The sequence below is a fragment of the Trematomus bernacchii genome, unplaced genomic scaffold, assembly GCF_902827165.1.
Source record: "Trematomus bernacchii unplaced genomic scaffold, fTreBer1.1, whole genome shotgun sequence".
NCBI classification, from domain to species: Eukaryota; Metazoa; Chordata; class Actinopteri; order Perciformes; family Nototheniidae; genus Trematomus; species Trematomus bernacchii.
The window spans coordinates 12587001-12609003 of record NW_022987828.1 but is presented as its reverse complement, the minus strand read 5'-3'; the positions used below and the strand labels follow the sequence as shown (position 1 = coordinate 12609003).

The following is a 22003-nucleotide window of genomic DNA, read 5'->3' as shown; positions in this document are numbered from 1 at the left end:
AATATTTCTTGCTTTTATATCCCTTTGAAGGATGAGTCTGCAATCCCGTCCATGCACATTTATCACCCCTTCAGCTGTTTATACTCAAAATGTTTGTCTGCATCATTTGGATTCCCCGTAAGCAGCCAAGAAACACACCTCCACAAATCAGACAGGATTAGCAATGAAATGATTTTGATCAAGGTTATCTCTCTGTCATTGAAAGGTGGTCCAATAGTTGACTGCAACAGTGATTACAAATTCTTCCAGTAAAATGAATCATTACGACTTTAATAGATTCGATGGGACCTTCAAATGCTGTGTATGTCCGCTGCACTTAGTAACCAGCCTGTACTTTTGTCCCTAGTTGCACAAAGGCCTTGATGAGTCATTGCTATTCATAGTGCCCCTGACAGGCAGAGAAGCATGATAATATGTCCTGCCTTTTGCTTAAATTATCCCATGCCATTTAACAGTTATCCAGAGAAACATCACACATTTGTAATCTTCAAATTCACATGACTTAAACCTTGATGAGGTCCACATGGAACAGAGTGGTATAAACCTTAAAGGAGAGGTGTCATGGCCATTTCCACTGATCATAATTCCATTGTTGAGGTATACTAAAAATCCAAACTCACATTGGTTTCTCATACAGCATCTCTGTAAACTACGTGTATTCACTGAATTTCACTCTCTGCCTTTAACGGCTCGTTGTAGCTCCAAAAGCTCCAGCCCCCACCCTCCCTGTGAGCACAGTGTGCTCTGATTGGTCGGGACGTTGTGAATCGCGCTGAGCTCCGTGGAGGTGTTGTTTCCTTGTTTAGGATACATAGCCAAACACAGCCAAACTCATCCTGAGCACACACAAAGTCACAGCCGAAGTAAAAACAATAAGTGTGGCTTGATATTGAGTAAGAAAAAGGTTGATAAACGCTGTGAGAATGGGTCTGCAGAGAGAATGGGTCTGCAGAGAGAATTTCGCCGCGATCCCAACTGTCTGTTATCAGCCTGCAGCCAGGGAGGAGAAATCAGCAGAGCTGCCTGCTCCCTGCACACAGATGTGTGTGTGAGGAAGTCCGTGGATTGGTCAATTTGGACCAATCAGCGGGGGCTTAACGTAACGGCTCCGCGGACGTAACGTAACGGCTCCACGGATTGGTCCATTTCGTTCCGGGTACGGGTTGACATCATGCCGTACCCGGAAGAATCAAATGGACAATGACGTATCTCCAACGTGGCGTTTTGGGAGGTATTTTCTGTGTTAGAGTTTTACTCGCTATAGGGTGTACTTTGAGGGGTTTGACTCTGCACACCGTTTACATGCATAAAAACCTTCATAACACACAAGGGGACGGGTAATAACCGGAAAAGCATGACACCTCTCCTTTAAGTATACAGAGGAGATATTCCAGGTTGCTGCTTCAGATAATGATTAAAGGGGCCATATTCTGCCCATTTTCAGGTTCATATGTGTATTGTGAGCATCTACTGTGACATGTTTACATGCTTTACTGTTTTTCTCATACTGCCTGTGCTGCAGCACCTCTTTCCCCCCTCTGTCTGAAACCAGAGCCCAGTCTGCTCTGATTGGTTAGCTGGCCAGGTCTCTGTAGTGATTGGTCAACCGCATAACGTACAATGTGTTGGAGCACTAGCCAATAGATCCACAAGTGTTACATAGTGATTTTACTGAAGTAAACAAAGAACTACGATCAAGGCGTTTTAGGGGGGGGGGGGGGGAGTTTATGGGAGAGAAACTCGCTCTGGAGGGAGCTTTGGTATTTTAACCTTAACAGACCATTTCCATGCACAAAAACCTGTATAACACACTACAGGAAAGAGAAACCCCCAACAAGTATAATAGGGTCCCTTTAAGAATATGACACACTTGCCAGCAAATCATTTGTTCATTGCTCTGATTATTTTAGTAGTGCAGTCTAAGATGGAGTGTTTAAAACAAAACTGCTCTTGGTGGAGAACGTACACACTGAACTCTATCTATCTTAAAGTTATTTTCCGTTGACAATCCTCTAGATAATATTTTAGCACAGTGTTGAACTTGTACAAAAGCCTAAGGACAAACAGGTTGTGGATGATGCTGTAAGGAAACAAAAAACCACTAAACACATTAATGAAATTCGTAACTGCAGAGCTTGTTAATGCTCAGTGAAAATTATTCAGAGCTTATTTCCTCTGCTCAAATTGCCTTTTGTTGGTGATAGGGTATCCTTTACCATGCTTAATTACTGTTTACGGTTAGGCTCCGGATAATCAAATATTCACATAAGTAGGTGATTACGTGGCATTCACTTTCTGGAGTAAGGTGAAGTTGCTGACGTGAGGATCAATAGGTGGCCCCGGACTCTTGCACTAGACACACACAGGGTGGTGAGTGTTGAGTGACAACTTGGATAAGTTGACCTTTTGCTTTGCTCTTTTGTTCGCTGCCATCCCACTGTGAGTGGCAGTCAGGACCTTGCCATCGCATGGAGAACAAGGAGGGGAGGGTGGGCATAAACAGGGGGGGGGGGGGGAGCTGAGTGAGGCTGAGAATAATGATGAGATGATAGAGTTGGAAAATATAGTGGCAGTAGAAAGGGAGGGAGATTATGGGTGAGAAGAGCAATGAAGATAAAAAATACCCATGAGTACCAGCAAGGGCGGTGAAACAAAAAAAGGGAGAAGGGAATTATGATCAAGACCTGAATAAACATGAGTGGACAAAAGAAGAGCTAAGATAGGGGTGAGGTGATGAGGAAAATTTGCAAGCACACTGAATGGAATAGTTGCAGCGTCATTTTAGTTTGTCCTCATTCGGCCTCTTGTGTCCTTGCACTAGAGGACCATATATTAACGGGACACCATTCACACAGATACAGCCAGCTATTCAGTCCTCCGACACTCTTATCATTCAAAGATGACAGCTCAAGGCGGACTGGACATACTGCTTGACCACACAACTGGCAGAAGCTGTCCTATTTATAAGCTGGAGCAACTGGAGAGGATGAATAGGGCGATTTCAACACCGCAAGCGCCAACTCCGAAGAATATCTTGGTTTTTTGTTGTAGCTTATCTGACAAATGACTGTGTATAGATCCCATCATCTTGTAGAAAAACCAACATGTGGCTGGTACAACAGTTCCCTATACATTCCCCCTTCAGTTCTTGTTATTTTATAGAGATCAAGATAATGCAATGGGATGACAAAAATCGTGATTTGAAATTACACACATTTGCCTGGAAGGGCAAATTGTGAAGACTCCCATAAAGTGGATATGCACGATATAATTGCATGTACTGCCATTCTGATCAATTTAACATTAATGCCTCTTATCTAGTAACAGCCAGTCATCACTCTGGAAAGCTCACTCTGGGTCTGTTAACGTTATTCATTAACATCCTGAGACAAATGTAGTTTCATGGCATACCCACAGCCTATTAGGGCATCAACTTTACATCCCACAAAGCTGAATGTCTTAAGAATATAACGTCTGAGGATAGTCCTTTCTGTGACAAAAGCTAGATGGAAGACTTATAAATGTTTACTGGTTTCTCACACATCTTCAAATTTGTCAACCCAGGTTTTCTTCCCACCTTGATTAAAAAAAAAAAAAGGTTTGTCCTGTAGGCGAATTAAGCATTCACAAGAAACATAGCTTTAATAACCTTTTTGTCTTGAGTTTTATTCAAATGAAGTGGCAGAAAGGGGACAGCAAAGCCCCCAACCTTGTTGTGTGATTATGTAAATCTGAAATTATGCATATTCCAAGAAAAGTTTAGTTCGTGAGGTGGATTTTTAAAATGTCTTTTTTTGGCATAGTTGCTTTGAGGATGTGAGATCTCCATTTTCACATGCGTTTGGAAGTGAAAGGATTCCCCCACCAGCACTGATTTATTTCATCTCTCAGAGCAAGGTGGGAAAAAGGATTGTGATGGCACATGTTTGTGCAGCATTTGGGATTTTCCACGCATCAAAGCATTTAGAGGATTTACAAAAAAAGAAAATACCTTTATAAAAATACATTGTAACCCACAATAGGACAGCTTACAGAGAGGCACACACTCAAATCACCATTCCTGCTGCGGGTGCATGTTTAGTCCATAAAGCCATGTTTGCACCTCTGTTAGTCTAGCTTGTTAGCACGCTAGCATTTACGAATAAGCACTAAGAATAGCAGTACAGCAAAGACTGAGGGCCATTTCATTATCTGATCATTAAGGCTTTGGACTATCTTAAATCTTTATCTATTTGAATCAGAAACCAAAGAGGTCAACCTGCTCGTGGCACCAGATGAACAGTTAAGGGATCACCAAATCAATAGGATTCATTCTCTACGTATTAGGAATGCCTAAACTACATTGCATCCAGAAGTTATTGAGACATTTCAGTCTGACCAATTCACTGGAGAGGCAAACATAATGAAAACTGCTATATTACAGAAAAAAAGATCTTTCCCAAGTTGAAACTTACCAACATGGATTTGTTTGACCTGCATTAAATATAGGGTTTACAGTTTCTGCATTTTGACATTCAATCCATTTTGGTGCACCTTTTTCAGCATTGTTTTCAAAATCCTTCTTTTACATTACATGTCACTTGTTAGACGCTTTTATCCAAAGCGACTTACATACTCAATACTGTGGACAATCCCCACAGGAGCAATTTGGGGTGAAGTGTCTTGCCCAGGGACATGCTGACTGCAGTGGGGTTTGAACCTGTGACCCCCTGATCCAAACACCAACACTCAACCCGCTGCACCACACACCTTCTTCAACCCTTAGCCCTGCAGGTTCCTGATTCATTTTTAAATATACATTTAGAGTGAAGCAGGTAGAAAACATAGCCATCTGGCGACGGTTAGTGGAAGTAGTTTCCTGCCTCTCTGATGTGCAGTAATTTGTTGAGTGTTCTGTCTCACAGAGTCCTCTTCACACACCACACCACTAGTGACCCTCCCTTTTCATTTAACCCCAGCCAAGGTAATGTCAAGGAGCATTTCATTCTTTACTCCTACTGTCCCTGTAAGGCAATATACTTTGAAGGGAGCTGGCAGTCCATTTTTATTCTTCTTTTTTGCTCAATCTACAATGACAAAAGTTGAAATAATGGTTCCTTTGAAAGAGTTGGCATGGGTAATATAATATCCTCCATCTGATTCTCTGCTTATGACAACTCATTACTCGGCTTGCTCTAAACGTGATGGAATGCTGCCCTTTCACTATTATTGTCCCGGTGAATTTAATATTGCCACATAAATCTTGGTAATGGGTTTGTTTGTTTTTTTTATGTCTTTTTACCAGCTCAACACAGAGGGGGGGATGATCAGGCCATTTTACCAACCCCTGTTAATTACCCAGTGGTTATTTAAATCCGTCATAAGCTTCTCAATGGGCTGTAGAAAGGCCTGCTGGTGGCTTAATCAGCTAAGTGATGTTGTGGCAGAGGTATCACCATGTAATCCCTTCACACTACTCAGCATCCGTGTAGGGTTAACCTTTAGGTGGTTGCACACTGGTGGTCCACTTTGCGGTAAAGACATTTTTTATTTTCTGTTTATAGGAGCCACTATTAGAAAGGCGGAAAACTACTCATTGCAGTTATTACTGTTTTCCCAGTTTTAGGATTGTTTCCATTATCAACTCGAGGGTAATCATCTGTCATCACCTTTTTATTGTAAGTGTGTTTAACGCGCTGCATAGCTATGAACCAACATGCACAGGGCAGAAGACTAGTACAATATTCATATCTATATAATAAATAGTTAAATAACCGTTATATCGATTCAAATGGAGACATTTTGAACAAGATATGACGGGTACAGAAAACTGTAACTATATCATCTAATAGGGCTATGCAGGACTGTCAAACATAAAAGGTTGGGAAGGACTGTAGTAATCAATACCTACAATACAGTGGATGGAGTGCCCACTTTTTAAAACTATACGCACACACACACACACACACACACACACACACACACACACACACACACACACACACACACACACACACACACACACACACACACACACACACAGAGCCGTTACCCTTTGAATCAAATCTTATCTGCCCTATCAATACTACAGCGGATATGATTTTCTTTGGCTTTCGGATAGGGTGAATGAACATTGAGACACACACACACACACACACACACACACACACACACACACACACACACTCACACTCACACTCACACTCACACTCACACTCACACTCACACTCACACACACACACACTTACAATAAATGTGCTGCCTGCTAATGATCGGAAAAGTCGCATCTTGAATTTGTGCCACCTTGCTTCCGTTGAACTTCTGATAACGCAGTGAGAAATGCATTTGTTGTGAAACAGGGAAACAAAAAACGTGTTATTTACAGTATATCACGGGGCTTCGATGTGTTGCTATTGTATTAGTGCAAAGTGCAATGTTTTTGTGTATTATGCATGTTATTGCAGTGCTGTATATATTAAGTGTTGCAATAGGTTTGGTTCCCTGCTGACTGTACGCTACTATTGTTCTCATTCTCTACTCTGTCTGCTTCCAAGCAACTCATTTCATCTCCTGGTAGACATTTTGAAATCCTACTTCCTTTGTCACGCATGGTATCTTTTCTTTGTCAGTCTGTACATGCTACTGGCTGTGCAGCTCTATGGATTACACAACACTACTTGTCCCTCTACCTGTGCCATTCACACCATACAGTGTGGATGACACAGGGGAGTCCCTATGAGACCTGTATTCCACCGACTGACAGCCACAGTATAGAATACGTTTTTCCTTCTGCTTTTCTTTAGAATAACCAGAGTCAGCAATGTCTGCCAACTGCTGCAGAGCAATAGTGCCGAGTACAGAGGGTGAGAGGCAGGGGGAGGTCAAGGCTGTTAAATGCTGGATCTGCCTATAGGCCTACAGGCGTTGTCCTCTGTGGTGCACAGAAACAGCGAGTCAGTATTCCTCTCCCGCAGTGGAAAAACCTCTGTGTCACACAGTTTTGACATGTATAATAGATGTCTCATTTAGCACTTCTCAGACTGCTATTGAAGGTACATAGACATTTCTAAGTATCCAATTATAACAAATAAATACATACAAATGTGTGAAGACTTGAAAAGTGATTTTGGTTTTTGAGTTGGAAGGCTTGGTTGGCTGATTAACTTCAAGGAAAGAGTCAATTCACTTAAATGCCACGTCTGATCTGTATTCAAAGGAATCATCGGCAGCGAGCTAAATGTCACCATGAGCAGGGATTTTTAGTCATCTTTTAATTTGAATAAACAGTGCCAGTGTTGTTGTGAAGCGTGGCGACAGTCCAACAAATACATACATGAAGGGAGTGAGAGCCATGTGATGCTTTGCTTTTGGTTGGATTTCAACAGATGTTTTGACGTTTCTTTATATAATAGGGAAGTATATTTGTTGGTGTTTGATGGAAACAGTTTTACTGTATTGGGCTAATTAGAGAGAGTGGCAGTCAATTTGGGCCTTTGTGCATTTATGAATTCATCACACTCCCCATGCTGCCTCACTGGCAGACAGCTCAAAGTATTCTCATCGCTGTTCACACTGGCATATTTGATTGAGGATGTTCTGGGGGGTCATTGTGTATAAGGCTGACTAATGGCTTCTGGGTGGTATGATAGCTGTCTGTCTCTGAAGGACAAATGCAGGAAAAACACATTTGAAAAGCGGACACATTTTGAATACAAATCTTGATTGATGTTCTACTGTTTATCCCTCCCTTGGTGCACGACGGATCCCTAAATTTGGCATCAGAAAACAACATTTGGGTCATTTAGCACTGTCAGACAGTGACATGAAACTAGCAGGAGACCTAATTCAACCTGGCCTGTTCCTGTAATAGTGGTTTGAAAGACATTTAGCAGCAGTATTGATTTTCCGATGACAGCAGCATTTGATGAATGGACCAAAGAGCGCGGGAATATATTAAAACACCTGCACACGTGAAATACATAACTCAAAAGCCAGCCTGTTATACATACATGAAAACATCAACATATGCTTTCCCATTCATAGGTCTCTCGGCTCCATGTCTTATTCATGTTCCTGTCCTCCCTGGTTTGACAGATTTATAACGAGGTGTAGGGAACACTGACAGATGTTAGTGCTTTGCCACGACCCCGAACAGCCCCCCACCACCGCTGGGGATTGGCCATCAATACTACTCTACCTGTTGGAATGAGAGAGACTGAGTGAAACTGAGACAGGGGGAGAGAGGGAGACAGAGGTAGCCCAAAGGAGACATCCTGTCCAATCAGATTGATGCTGATGAGGCCCCAGGACACCTTCGGTTGTAATACATTTAAGTCCCATATGTTACTAGCATCATTTCTCTTTGTACACACTGTTATGCTTCGACTTTTATTGAGCCGCTGAGATGACAGCGACCGGGAGGGTGGCAAAGATAGAGAGAGCATATAAATGGTTGGAGAGGTTTTCTTGTTTGGGCATCGTGGTATGAAAACATGCCTTTTTTATGTATGTCTGCTGTGTTGTTCGAGGTGGTTTTATAGACACAGGGTTGTTTTTGTTGATGTTTACGCAAAATCGTAATGTTTTGGTGGGATGTAGTGTGTGTGGTGATAATAGTTTGGTACTGTAGGTTGTTAAAACCCCCCTCCACTCACTAGGATGCTGACTAGCTGAAAGGGAAGTGTGTATAATTTACTACCCACCACCTGCACCATTGGCGGCACGAAGACTTCATTCCAGGAAGGAGGACAAGGGGCAGAAAATCATCCCCCGAGTAAATCCTATTAGAGGCTAAACAGGAGTCAGCCAAAGAAATGCTGCGCGGCTATCTCCGGCTTCACACTCCGTTCAGACAGACGGAGGAGGGGGATGCAGGGGGTGAGGACTGCGGGAGGAACAGGAGTCTTAGTGAGAGAGTAAACTGGTGTGCAAGCCTGATGACGATGGGAGAATTGGGATGATGAAGATGGCAGAAGGCATAGGGAATTAGGGGGAAAAAGGAGCAGAGGCTGTGAAATTTCAGGCCGTATGGGAGACAAGAGGGGCAAAGTCATTCAAAACTGCAGACTCGGCTCACTTGCCTCATTGATGAAGAGATGCCAACGTGTATTTGGGAACCATTGTTTGCATTACTGCCCAGAGAAACGGCTACCGAGTGGGACCATCTGTCACAAGAATCCCTCCTCAGTCTTCCTCGCTGAGCCTCTGACTGTGTCTCTCTCTCACTGCCCTGCACAGGCAACATGGATTTTATCCAAAGATGGGGCTAAGCTAGTGTGTAAGCCCTCTCTGAGTGAAATCAAAACCAAGCTTAAACCTCATGAGTGAAAGCCTAAAAGAGTGTAGAGGGCGAAACATGCACCGAAAACTGGGTCGCATGCGTGTCCTAAGATACTCTTCCAACTCTTTGCCTAATGAAGAAGTATTTTATTGAATTCTACAGTGAAAATCATCACTAGCCATTACTCTGCTTTTCTGAACTTGAATGATAAGCGGATCCATCCTAAGACTCACTCGTTTCTTTGCTCATTCATGGACTATTTACTCTAACAGTGCTCGATCCAACACATCACAGCTGTTACTCTCTTTCACACAGGATGTTTAAAATGTAAATGGGGAAACATACTTCTTCAGTTTTCAGCAATGATGAGAAAAAACACACCAGAGCCCTGAAGATCTTCTGTCTTACTCACAGATTGTCTCAGATCAGTCAGCCTAAGATAAAGAGATAAGTCTCAGATAAATAATTCATTTGTTTTGGTTTAGAACATGAGCCAAGTACATATTTCAGTCTAACAGCATATAGGCCATGATTGTCATGTTATCTAATCCGTCTCATTACCACTTCAAGACAAATCATCCCTCAGAGGCCTGATTACTGCTCTTCCAACCCATCACAAGCATGTGAGTTCTCGCCATGTTGTAGAAAAGCAAGGTGTCATGTTGGGTTTCAATCATCACTGCAACAAGCTTTGGTAATCCACGCCTCATAATTCAATGAATCCTTCCTTTATCTTGTCCTTATTCAGCAGATCAACGTGACCAGCTAATTATAACCAAAACTAGGAATGAGAGCAGTTTTATTTATAAAACAAGGGGCTGAAATGTGTGTTCTTCCAACTGATGACAATCCGTTTTCTCATACCCCTTCACAACCAGGTTTGCACACTATGAAAGACGTGTGCTTGATTTTGATTTGAAAAGTATACCTTGGTGTGTGGTCCAACGTGATGTTCACCCCTGATGTCTGACCACTCCATGGTGTAAGGATATTCAAGCACTAGCACTACCCAGAATTTGTATTTTTCTTTTGGAAATCCACAATTTGTTAAGAAATGTTCACCAAAGAAAACACAAATATTCACCTTATGGTGGCACAAGAGGGAATGGGAGGGAATAGTTTGTGAAACATGAATGACTTTTTTTTCACCAATCCTTCACATAGATGAGATACCCTTTGAGCACTTTGAATATCAGTCAAATGTCAAGGTCATCCATCTGGTAGTTATTGAAATATGTCAGTGTGGAACAAAGTGGTTGACCATCATTGCTATCACAAGAGCCACAGCGCGAGTTTGACTAAAACTGCATAGGATAAGAAATAAATCAAAAAAAGCTGCATACAATATGTCACCCTTGAACACAAGTGTCAATCCAGATACAGTCATTTACAAATAGCACATTTCTGCACAGTTGCTACTACATTTTTGAGCGTTTCATTTGAGTTTTTCCTGTGAAAAGGAAAGTAATCTCACACTGAGAGTAAAGGTCTCACCCGCTGAACATTTTCTTAAAGTTGAGCCGTGGTCTCGGCAAAGAAAAAATGGTTTTAACTGAGGCTTCTGACTGAGCCAATTACTTTTTTTTTAACTCAGCTGGATGAAAGTGTTTAATGCTGAGGACGATCACATTACAGAGAAAGAGGTGATGGAGAGAGCAAGCCTTTTCAAATCGACAGCAATGTGAACAATTCATTATTTCACTTGAACGAGACAGCAGGTTAATCATCAGGCATTATCATGTCACTCTGAGGCATGCAGTCATTTTCGTTGCCTCTGACTAAACCTTTCCAAAGCATTTTGCATCAAACAGCTTCCTGCTGTCACTTAAATGACTCCATATCTAATTTTTCCTCAAAGGAATGAAAAGCACTCTGGGTAGCTTTGTTAACAATTACAGCGTATACTTGTCATAGCATTTCCTGTGTTTGTAATTGTTTAGTTGTTGTGCAGGTTTGTAAAGGTACAGAAAAAGTGAAAACAAATAATTCTATACTTTTTGAGCTATTGTCGTCAGGCGTCACTTTGATTGAACAGTTTTTAGAGCAAAAACACCAGCGATGTGACCGTCTGAGAGTGTATTTATTGATCACCTCACCCTCTGATATATTATAAACTCATGTAAACCAAAGCTTTCTACATGTTGTAGAGCTCACAAGGATACAATAGCCCATATTATTGCTGGGATCCAAATAACACGGAAAGGGAAAACCCCCAAAAAGCATTTTAGGGCAAGCTTCGCTAATCATTTTCTTGTTCCAACCCATTCTACATTTATCCTGAAACTGGCTGCTGTCCTCCTAGAAGTGTTCCCATGAGACTTATACTGTACATAACTGACCCTATTCAGGCCTAAAAAAAAAGCATTTAGACTAAAGAGGGTCAGTTATCAGAAATGGTTAAATTGCCGTAGGCGTCTGGTCAGAGCTGGTAAGATAATTGCATTTAATGTGAGACCAGGATGTGAAGGCATATGACAAGTGGCTTCACATATTACAGGCATATGCGTAGTCTCCCACATGTGGGGATTACATAATACATGTTCTCATCCATTATATTCCTTCCATATATATATATTGGACACAGTGTCCCAATTCTCTGTATGGCTCTTATAAAAGAGTAACAAATAACCAAGTACCATGCCTCAGGATCATCAGTCTTTCAACAAGAGATCAATGAAATGGCATTAAAAGGAGGATTTAGCTTCATTTTATTCAAACTAAATAAAAACTAGCCTTTATAAGACCAGATGGAATCATATCTTCTGTTCAAAAAGCAGATTGTGTCCGATGTAGTTATTCCCATACAGTCATTGAGGGCACTGCAGGGATATCACAATAATAAGCTCAAGAACATTTTCACACCGAAAGAAGCAACACCTTGCAACTAACACACGCACGCAGGCACGCACACGCACACGCACACGCACACACACACGCACACGCACACGCACACACACACACACACACACACACACACACACACACACACACACACACACAGCAGAACAACCAACCCCCTCAGGCTAAGCTAAGATTGGCTTTAGTGAGTTTTGCACCTAGTTTTCAGCGCCTTCACTTCTTCCAGTAGTTAAGACTGTGTCTTGGGCCAAAACAGAAAGACAACATAACCGAATATTGAACACAACAAAAAGTTTCAGTATGTATAGCCTTATCTCTCCTGCACAACAACGGTATCACAATCAGAAAAAAGATGCCTTATAGGCACTGGGAAAATATACTAAAGAAATGAGTAGGAAGAGAAGAGAAGCAGATCGCCTCGAGGGGAGAAGGAGGCGAACAACGGTGGAGGAAGCGGTGGCGGCATTTCAGTTCATGTCTTTATCTTTCCCTTTTTTCTTGGACAGCATGAGGATGTCTATCAGGGCAACTCATCATTTCTGTTAGTGCCAGCGTCCTCCTAGCAACGCCCTGGCAGGCCATGCAACCAGGAAGAGAGGCTAGAAAAATGAGGCCTTTCCCCATTGAATAGTTGTCCCTCACTGACTCACCGCATGCCCACTCACTGCCATAACAAAGTCTCCTTTTAACTGCACAAAAATGGAAACTCTCGGACACAGTCGCATTCATTCCGGCACAAACAGTGTGTGTGCTTTTGTAACCGGCATGTGGTTAGTGAGGGTACACTGTGTGGGTTTGTGTGTGTGTGATTCGGATGTGAATGCACAACAAACTAGCTTGTTTGTTAGTCCTGCATTGGCAGCGTGTTAATGAATTGCAATTCTTCAAAAACCACATAACAAGATGTCAAGATAACACGGCGCTGTATGCTCATGATGCCACGGACCGTTGACTTAATGAACCATGTTTCTTATATCTGGCTGCACTTGGGATGAGCAATGTAATGCCTCAATCCGCTGCATCGTTGATATGGCAACTGCTCCCTACTCAGGAACACATTTTCTTCGTCCACCTGTTGATGCGGGAGAAACAGGCCGGGAGACATATGAATTGAAATGATGAGATAAAATCAAAGCACATGCGGGATATCATTTAAAACATCCGTCATATGCGCGATGATTCTCTCCCTCTCGATAACAGCAAGACACAATCAGGTACTTCAGGGGGATGCTGGAGCTATTTCATTTTTCTTTTTTTCTTTTTTTTTACAAATGCCATCTCACGTGGAAATTCATATTCTATTTGTCATAATGACTTCGTACTGAGCGGTGCCCTCTTTTCCTTCAAATTAGCCATGCTCGTTTCACAAATGCTTGATATAATGAGATCTTGTGTAGTGTATAAAAAAACAGAGATGGTAGCAGAGATTAGCGACAGGAATTTCAGCTTCGTTCTGTGACGTGAGAAAGGAAGCGAGCGAGCAGTAATGACCCTCTCTCGCTTCTAGGCCCAGAGGAGAGAAAATACATCAGCCTGAAAGTCAAACTCGCCTGTTTGTGGCTGCTGGGATTTCTTTGCTGGTGATGGAATAGTTGCAGTGTTTATGAGTCAATATTTCAAGGGCTGGCTGCTATTTTTATTTGTCATTAATTTAGTTTAATTTGCATGAAATATCTCCTGAGACCACACATCTGTTTTCCTTGTTAGTTAGTTAAGTGGAATTTGACCTAAATATGTTTTGAATGCTACTGGGTTTTTCTCTTAATTGGATCTGAACAATATTCATAGGATTTAACAGGGATCGACCCTGGCCTCAAATTCAATAAATAACCCATGTTTTATAGTTTTCAAGGCAGATTGTGATGGTTAATTGTTTCTCTGTGTTTGCCTTACCTTCAGAAGGCATTAGGAGAATCTGCTCCCGCTGGTTTAAGAGCATTGGGAAGGATTTTTATTTGGCATCGGGTCCATTTGTTTAAGGGCTAATAGCAGCTTTTGTTGTGAGCCAGATCAGCCCTATTGGTGTTCATTAATATTTGCAAATATGAATGCATGTGTTTGGCTCTGTGTGTCACATATGCTTTTGCAGAGGCTCAGTATCATCCCCCCTCTGTAAGGAACAGACGGACAGCTTTGAGGATTGTGCCTTTAACATCGCAAATCTATGATTACGTGCTCCTCTGTCGGAGCGCGAGCTCTGAATAGGAAAGGCTCGGGGGAATGTGTCATCAATAATCTCAGTAGTCCTGTAATGCCTTTCAATCCTCAATTCTCAGTGCTGTCAATGCCATTTTAGCTTTTGCTACCCGATTAAACTAACCGATACTATAGCCTTTCTAATCCAACACAGCCTATCTCAGCTTCTTTTATTGCCTCTTAATGTCCCCCTTTTGCAGTATGTCTGACTGTGTGCAGTATGAATAGGGGTTATCCCACTGCTGTGTTGCTTAAAGAGGAGGAGGCTTTAAAAGTTTCCGCTCTCAGCAGAAATGGATTACACCTGGCACAGATTTTGGCTAGGATCAATGAGAACAAAAACTCTGTTTTTTGTTTCCTGTGGTGCTTTCTGACCCCGGACAACCTGGGCGGTGTGCATTATTGATCAAGGCCGGTTGATTATTATTACCCCCGAGCCTTACATTTAACAGGGGTGTTATTAGGTGTTTTATTATAAAGCTACCTCTATAAATGTGGTGCTTGGAGTAATAAATCCCCATAAACAATTTGGAATAAGCAAGGTTTACTTTGGATGCAGGCCACAATTATATATAGACTTCAACATTATGGTGCTTTGTTTATTTAATTTTGGAGCCCAATCCATTCCATCAGGGCTGAGCGATAGTCATTGTGATTCATTCATTTAGTTTAGCAGAATCTCATCATGCTCATTAAGATTGTATTGTATGTATAATCTTTTCCTGTTGCATATTAATTCATTTGGATTTGGATTTTTGGAAACAGGAAACAGTTTTTGGTCTATGTTTGTCACACCCTTGTTAAATCCACACATTAAGTATAGCTCGATTGTGCAGCTGCAATCTAAGCTAAGTGAGTTTGTTTCTACTGTCTGAGGCCATTTCTTCTGTAGTAGGGAGAGGTATGAGCACATTATGTCGTTTAAAGTGTGACTGGTTGCTTTCCCAAATCAGTTATTTCCCCCAAAAGCAACAGCTAATAGTCCAATCAGTTAAAGCAATGGACCAAGAGTTTTTCCAATAATTCTCACACGGTATCATGGTGTAGAAAATATAGTGGATGATAAAAAACAACCCACTTTTCTAATTATAGTTCCTGTAATACACAGTATTGAACTTTGCCATACAAACATACAATACACAAATAAACAATTTCCTATACTGTATGCACACGTACTGTTATTATATATAGTGGTATCCAGATGATTAAATAGCATATATATATATATATAAATAAGCCTATACTGTATAGTACAAAGTTACCTTACATTACTGATTTACAGAATGCGCATGCTAGATGGTTGCAGAGAGAAAGTGATGTACATGACTTCTTCTGCCTGATGATTTTATCTCATGAGCTCACTTACTCAAACCTTGAGGCTTCCCACTGTCTAATTATTTGTGCATTTGCTCTTTATAGAAAGAGAGTAAAGTTAGGACTCAATTCACAGAAGGCCAGATAGAGCCTATCATCTTTCCCTGGGGCTGCCTCATCCATATAAGTATATCTGGTGTCAATGCTGGGCTCATTCCTGAAGTCATCACCGGCTCACTGGGTAACGATTCTGAGATCGAGTCCAATCAGCAGTGTTTAAGCAACAGGATGTGACCGTGCTGTCTGAATTGATGATTTCCCCCTCGTCTAATTCCCTGTAGGGCTCCAGCTTCTAAATGACCTCACCTCCCTCCCTGAACCGCTGTAATGATCAAAGGAAAGCTGTCTTTCTAGCCACTCAGCAGAAATCACTGGACTCCGGAGTTCAGGCCACACAATTAATAAAGAACGTTTGAAGTTCCCTTTTATGCATATGAGATATTTTAAGATGAAAGTATAGCCAATGAACAATACATGCAGATTGGACAGCACTGTGCTGCAACACATTGATATGATGATACCATTTATGTAATAAAGAAGAAAGCTGTGGTCACGCTTATCTCATCCTTAAATAGAATTTTTATATCTAACAAAGGTTTTTTACAAAGTAGGACAAATTTATGTAAAAATAAAAAATGGCTGGAGTTACAATCATTCTTTATACCAAAGTAATGAGTAATGCATCTTGTTGCTTTACCAAGACAAACACTTTTCTATTCATAACTCAGGCCTATAGAATATGCAAAATATATATATTTGTATAGCCTCTGTCCTGCTTATATCTGTCAATGTGTCTCTCATTAGCTCGGTTCTCTCCTGTCGATTTTTTCTCCCTTTATGCTTTTTCTCGGCCCCATGTGTGAAAGCACATAGAGCTAAGAATTTAATTAATTTCTATGTGTCAACGCCTTTGGGAAATAAAGTTGATTCTTGTGTAAAGAATGTTCCTTCACCCACAGTGAGTCAGATTACATGGCGCGTCTAATCATCACACGGAGGCAGAGGAGATAAAACATTTTTGGTATTCACCTCACACGCTTTATTACAAACGACAAGATATAACCTGACGAGTTTGACCTTTTCATCACGTGCTACTTGTGGTAATTGTGCCAAGAAAAGGATGACTTTTAAATTCATCAAAGGGAAACGGGATTAGTTGCCTGGCAGCGACTTTTACTTTTTCACATGTACAGCATATCAAGTTTGTAAAAGTAGCCTATTGATGTTGTTGCCTTTTCACAGTTCTCCATTACAGGACACCTGCCAAAAAAATAGAAGATTCTCATTGAAGCATGTGCCCTCTCCTGTGCCCAGATCTAGTCTAAAAGGAGATCTCATCATAGACTACATTTTAAGATCCAGTATCACTTGATTTCTCATTACTTTGTTGGAGCTCTCCCCATTTCTCTGTCTAATGGTGTGCTTCGTTTTGCATTTTGTCTCATGGTGTACCTCCCTACTCATATGGATTAGTTCTGGGGGGGATTTCCCTAAGGGTTGTGGGTAATGCTAAAGCCTGTCAGGGATCTTATATGAATGCAAGCTTTGCCCGTATCACATAGATCACAAAATTGAGTTGATGCTAATTAATTCCAACTTTGTGCATGAATTTGGTTCATGGGATGCTGGCAGCTTTCACTCTGTCTAGTGCGGATATACAGACTGCGTAAATACCTAAAAACCTCTCTGCTTAAGTGGGAGAATAAAATACTGCTAAGCTTTTCTGATGGGATTTGGCTTTCTGTAAGTGATATAAACACCCACAATTGCACGGTTTGTGTCCAACAAATCTATTAACTTTACCACTCCGTGCTTCTGTGTAAAAGCTCAGAAACAAGAGCATAAACACCTTTGATTAAATACACATGATTTTACACATTTTTTCATGCCTTTTTGTGCTCTACATGGCAGGTTACAGGATGTCGTAAAGCGGTTTTACAATGTCCCCCCTCCCCCCAACTCAGCCCAGATTGTGTAGAGTCATGTCTTGTTTGAAGCTGAGCGTTATTAACCTCATTGTAACATTCATGAGGTCTCCACCTTGCTGTGTGTCCCAGTTTGAAGCCCTTTGCTGTCTTTGAAGGCGTATAATCATACCAAACCAAACCAAAGAAAAAGAAATCATTTGCATAGAAAGAAAGAAAGAAAAAACAAGGTTTTAACACTCTATCATCCAGATTTACTGCGAGTGTTTTTATATATTCTAAATTGGTAGTGAGATAATCAGATTTAGGTCACATTGGGGTTAAAAAAATCCGATTGTTCTCGTCTAAATCCCGCCAAAGGGTAAACCCGTGTCCTTTAGGGTGGGAAATGGGCTGTGATTTATGTACAGATCATGCAGCCATTTGGTATGGGCTATTATCCTGCATATGATTATCATTATTCTCTCTTGCCTGTTAATCATGGCAATCTTCCAGGGTATGTTGGCAAGGTGATCACATTTAATCTAGCTGTGTAAAGACCACTCCACAAAGGTTGTTTTATCACTTAGGAGAGGAGGCTAGCATTACCCAAATGAAAAACAAGCTGGAGAAGAGGCTGATTTGTCACAGGCTGATTAGGCCTTTCCCAGGCACTTCTCTGCTCCTACAGGAGCTCTTCAAGGGCACAGAGACACAGAGGAGCCCTGATACGCACACCACCACTGTTTATTTTCATATTTAAGCAGGCAACACTACAAATCTCCCACCCACTTGAGGCTATATTTGCACACCATCGAAGAAGAACACACAACCTGTTATTGCAATATGCAGCTTTGCTTTTGTACAATCAGTATGACTTTGCCACCATTACCTGTCCTAAGCTATTCATTTTGAGATGAATAAGACTTTCTTTTGTATAAATGCTCTCGAGGAAGCAGACTGAAAGTTAAACAATAAACACAACAGTTGGTGTCAGGCATCAAAATTGAAAACAATAGGCGCGGAAACAAATGACATAAGGAAACGTCTTAGTCACTTATTTATGAATAGTAGAGATTTGTCAACCCAAATATTATTCATTCTCTCTTTCTTAGATGCCGTGTTGTGAAATAATTCAATTATTGTTTCTTGCATAGACTTTTATGTAATATCTTGTAGGAACACGGCCCTGTAGATTTCCTTTGTTTTATAATGGATGCGTGGTAATCTGACAGTCTATGACTCACTGCTGATGTTTATATGTCTGTGTGTGTTTTCAGAGTAGTTCACCTTGAAGAATGTGAGCAGGATGGCCACGTAAAACCGCACAAATTACCAGGTCGCATGTTACATAATAAGACATCTCTGTCTTCTTTTCCCCCGGGGGCCAGGCGCTTGTAGAATCCATGAAATATAACATGTTTGAAGGGGTCATTTACGTCTTCTCCCAGGAGCAATCCCATGATCAGCCTCACTAATTACGCCTCGCCTTTCTCCAGCATCAAACCGGTAGTAGAGTCCTCAATCTTCCCATTCTCCTCTACAAAGTGGCTCACTGGAGACTGAGGAGTAGCATAGTGAGCGAGGAAGCCACTCTCCTTCATCTAGAGGTCCCTGGTTTATGCCCTCATGTTAGAAAACGTGTGCATCTCGTTCGCTGAAGCATCCTTGTGCCGTCGCAAGACTGTAGTGACACTCTAACTTGAAGTATCATGCTGTAGTTTCTCGTTCGAAGATCCTGTTCAAATAAAAAGTTACTCGTGCATCTTGATGTAACATGAGATATCTGTGGAAAAGAGGCTAAAGCTTTTGATTTGAGACTCATTTTAACAATATATTTAAAGATGAGGTCTTGGTTTTTCATAAAAGTGATAGCATAGGACTAAACAATTATTCAATTAAAAACTATAGAGGTATGGATCAAGTCAATTTCAATTTATTTCTCCAAATATAACAAAATTGCCTCGAGGGGTTTTACAATCTTATCAATCATACGACACACTCTGTCCTTGGACCCTTTATTCGTCGATAATAAAAATAATAATAATTTGCGGCCCTTTCTACAGAGTGGTTATTTGTCTATGACCTCCTCACCCCCTGTAACTTTTCATCGCCCTCTGCAGAGAATGGGGAGTGATGATAATAACTTCCCCCAGGGAACCTTGGACTCCGAGGATACAGGTCAATGCTGGGGTGGATGTAGGAGCTTATGAAACTCTGTATGCAGCATCTCCAGCTGCTTTCAGAGGAGCAGCAGCAGGCCGGGGCAGAGATAAAGAATGAACACTGGGGGTTTAAATAGACTGCCCTTTAGCAAAGGGTGTGTTGGATATACAGTATGTTGCAGTGATGGAGCTTGTGTAATTAAAATATTAGACTCAAAATGTCTGCCCTATCTCATACGCTTTGAACTACAATTTGTATCTACAGACATAAATAAGTTGTTATTCTATGGTTGATTTACTTCTTAGGAATCTGACTACTTATTCCACCAGTGGTGTTTATTTTCACTTTTCTTGACATTTATCATTAGACTGATATTGGCATTGCAACCTATAGTGCCTAAAATGATAAAAGGCAACATCTAAGAAGTGAATAAATGCAGAGATGAAGGTTTTATCACATGAGGGCATGATCTCAGAGGGAAGCTGAACAAAATGATGAGTACGGTGAAGAGTGGGGAGATCAAGGAACATAATTCTCGCCGTGTTTCCAGCAGTGAGGAAGGCAGAGCCGTGACTTTGATCCCTGGTGTGATGGGTACTCTGGGCGAGTTTCAGCATGCTTTGCTGGTGTTAGGTAGTACGAGAGTTGGGTGACCTCAGGAGAGAAAAACCTTCTAATCATTTATGTCCTCATTCCTCTTCACTGTTTTAATTTCAATCCCCACGTTTGCCTCGTAGTCGGTGTTCTCCTTTCCAGTATTAATTCTGCTCGTGAGCCAATTGTTCCTAACTCCAGAAGCTCACTTCCTATTCAAACGATGGGCGCTTCTGTTTGTGATCGAGGGTTTGTTGTTCACATAACAGCGAACCATGTTCGTTTGCACATTTCACAGTAAATGTACTCCCTACACAGAAATAAACATAGTTCATTGCCCCTCGGAGTAGTGTTTCCTCCCTCCTAGAGCCTCCGTAGACCCTCATTACCTCTGTGGCAATGGGCTGCTGCTAGACAGTGAACACTTACCTGACATCAGGGAGTGTTTTCACAATACATCATAAAGCTACAAGTAGCACCTAACTGGCACAGTTAACAGAAACTTCTAAAAATAAATCTCATGTCTGTCCTAATTTGAAGACTCTGGTGTAATTGCAATTCAAAAAGCCTTTTAGTGCTAAATGTAGCTCTGAGTCTGCTCATCATCAGTACGCTGCTGCCAGTAACATGCCTCATACCATCAGCATTTTATAAAATTGCAACTATAATGATATTTTAAAAACCTATTTTCTTGATGGGGGAGTAAATCTGGATTTAGTTGGCACCCCAACAATTTATCAAATAATCCAATTGCACTGGAGGTGATGATTTGCACAAGTCTCTGCTACTGTGACTCAGGACAAATATTAGAAATGCTGATGAACTGGGAATACCTTGGCTGTCTATCATAATAATTCATAAAACTAAAATGGGCTCCAGTACAATATGTGTACAATATGTGACAGTTAATATAAATATCTAATGATTTTATTATATACATCTCTTATCCACCCAATATTTTTACAGATTCAATTTAAGACCTTCGCTCACTGCAGTATATTGAACATTTTTTCACATTCACTGACGAAGTCTGGTCATGTAGATACGGGGAGTAAAATCATTCATGTCACATGATTGAAACCATGAAGGCACCAGGATGAGTGAACTATCGGCACTGCTATTTCACAACATAGTTCTGATGTAGTACTGTGGTTTAAATGTGATTTCACAAAAACTGAAGAGATGTATGCCTTTGTGACAGGTTGATTATAGATACTGAAGACATTAGAGTTTCTACCACAGGGTCAACAGCTATGTGGCGATGGACGTCAGAGCCATTAGCCAGCTTGTCGCCTCTGCGCTCCTGTGATTAGCCCAGTTGATCTTCCATCACCTCTTCTGAAGACCTTCAAAAACACTTCAAGCCCTGCTCTGTACATGTCTCTCCTTCTCTCTGAGAGTGGTCTAATAGTAGGGTTATAAAACATGCTGGTTAGACAGTGGGAGTTGTTTGGACACCATTGGGTCGGAAAAAGTGACTCAAGGACTTGCTGGTAGATGTAGGCTGGAGGTGATATGACTGATGCTTGTTAGAGAGTGAGGATATATGTGTTCTGCAGTCTGTATCCCAATATGTCTTGGCATATTTTGTCCAAAGCTCAAAACAATGGGGGAATGTGATTTTTACAACCACATTCTTTTTTAATCCACT

At 41.2% G+C, this 22003-nt stretch overlaps 1 protein-coding gene across 2 annotated transcripts in view; it reads left to right on the top strand.

The window, feature by feature from the left end:
* Nucleotides 1-22003, top strand: part of grid1a (glutamate receptor, ionotropic, delta 1a) — a 199246-nt gene that overhangs the window by 2621 nt on the left and 174622 nt on the right. The gene's annotated exons all lie outside the window — the stretch shown is intronic.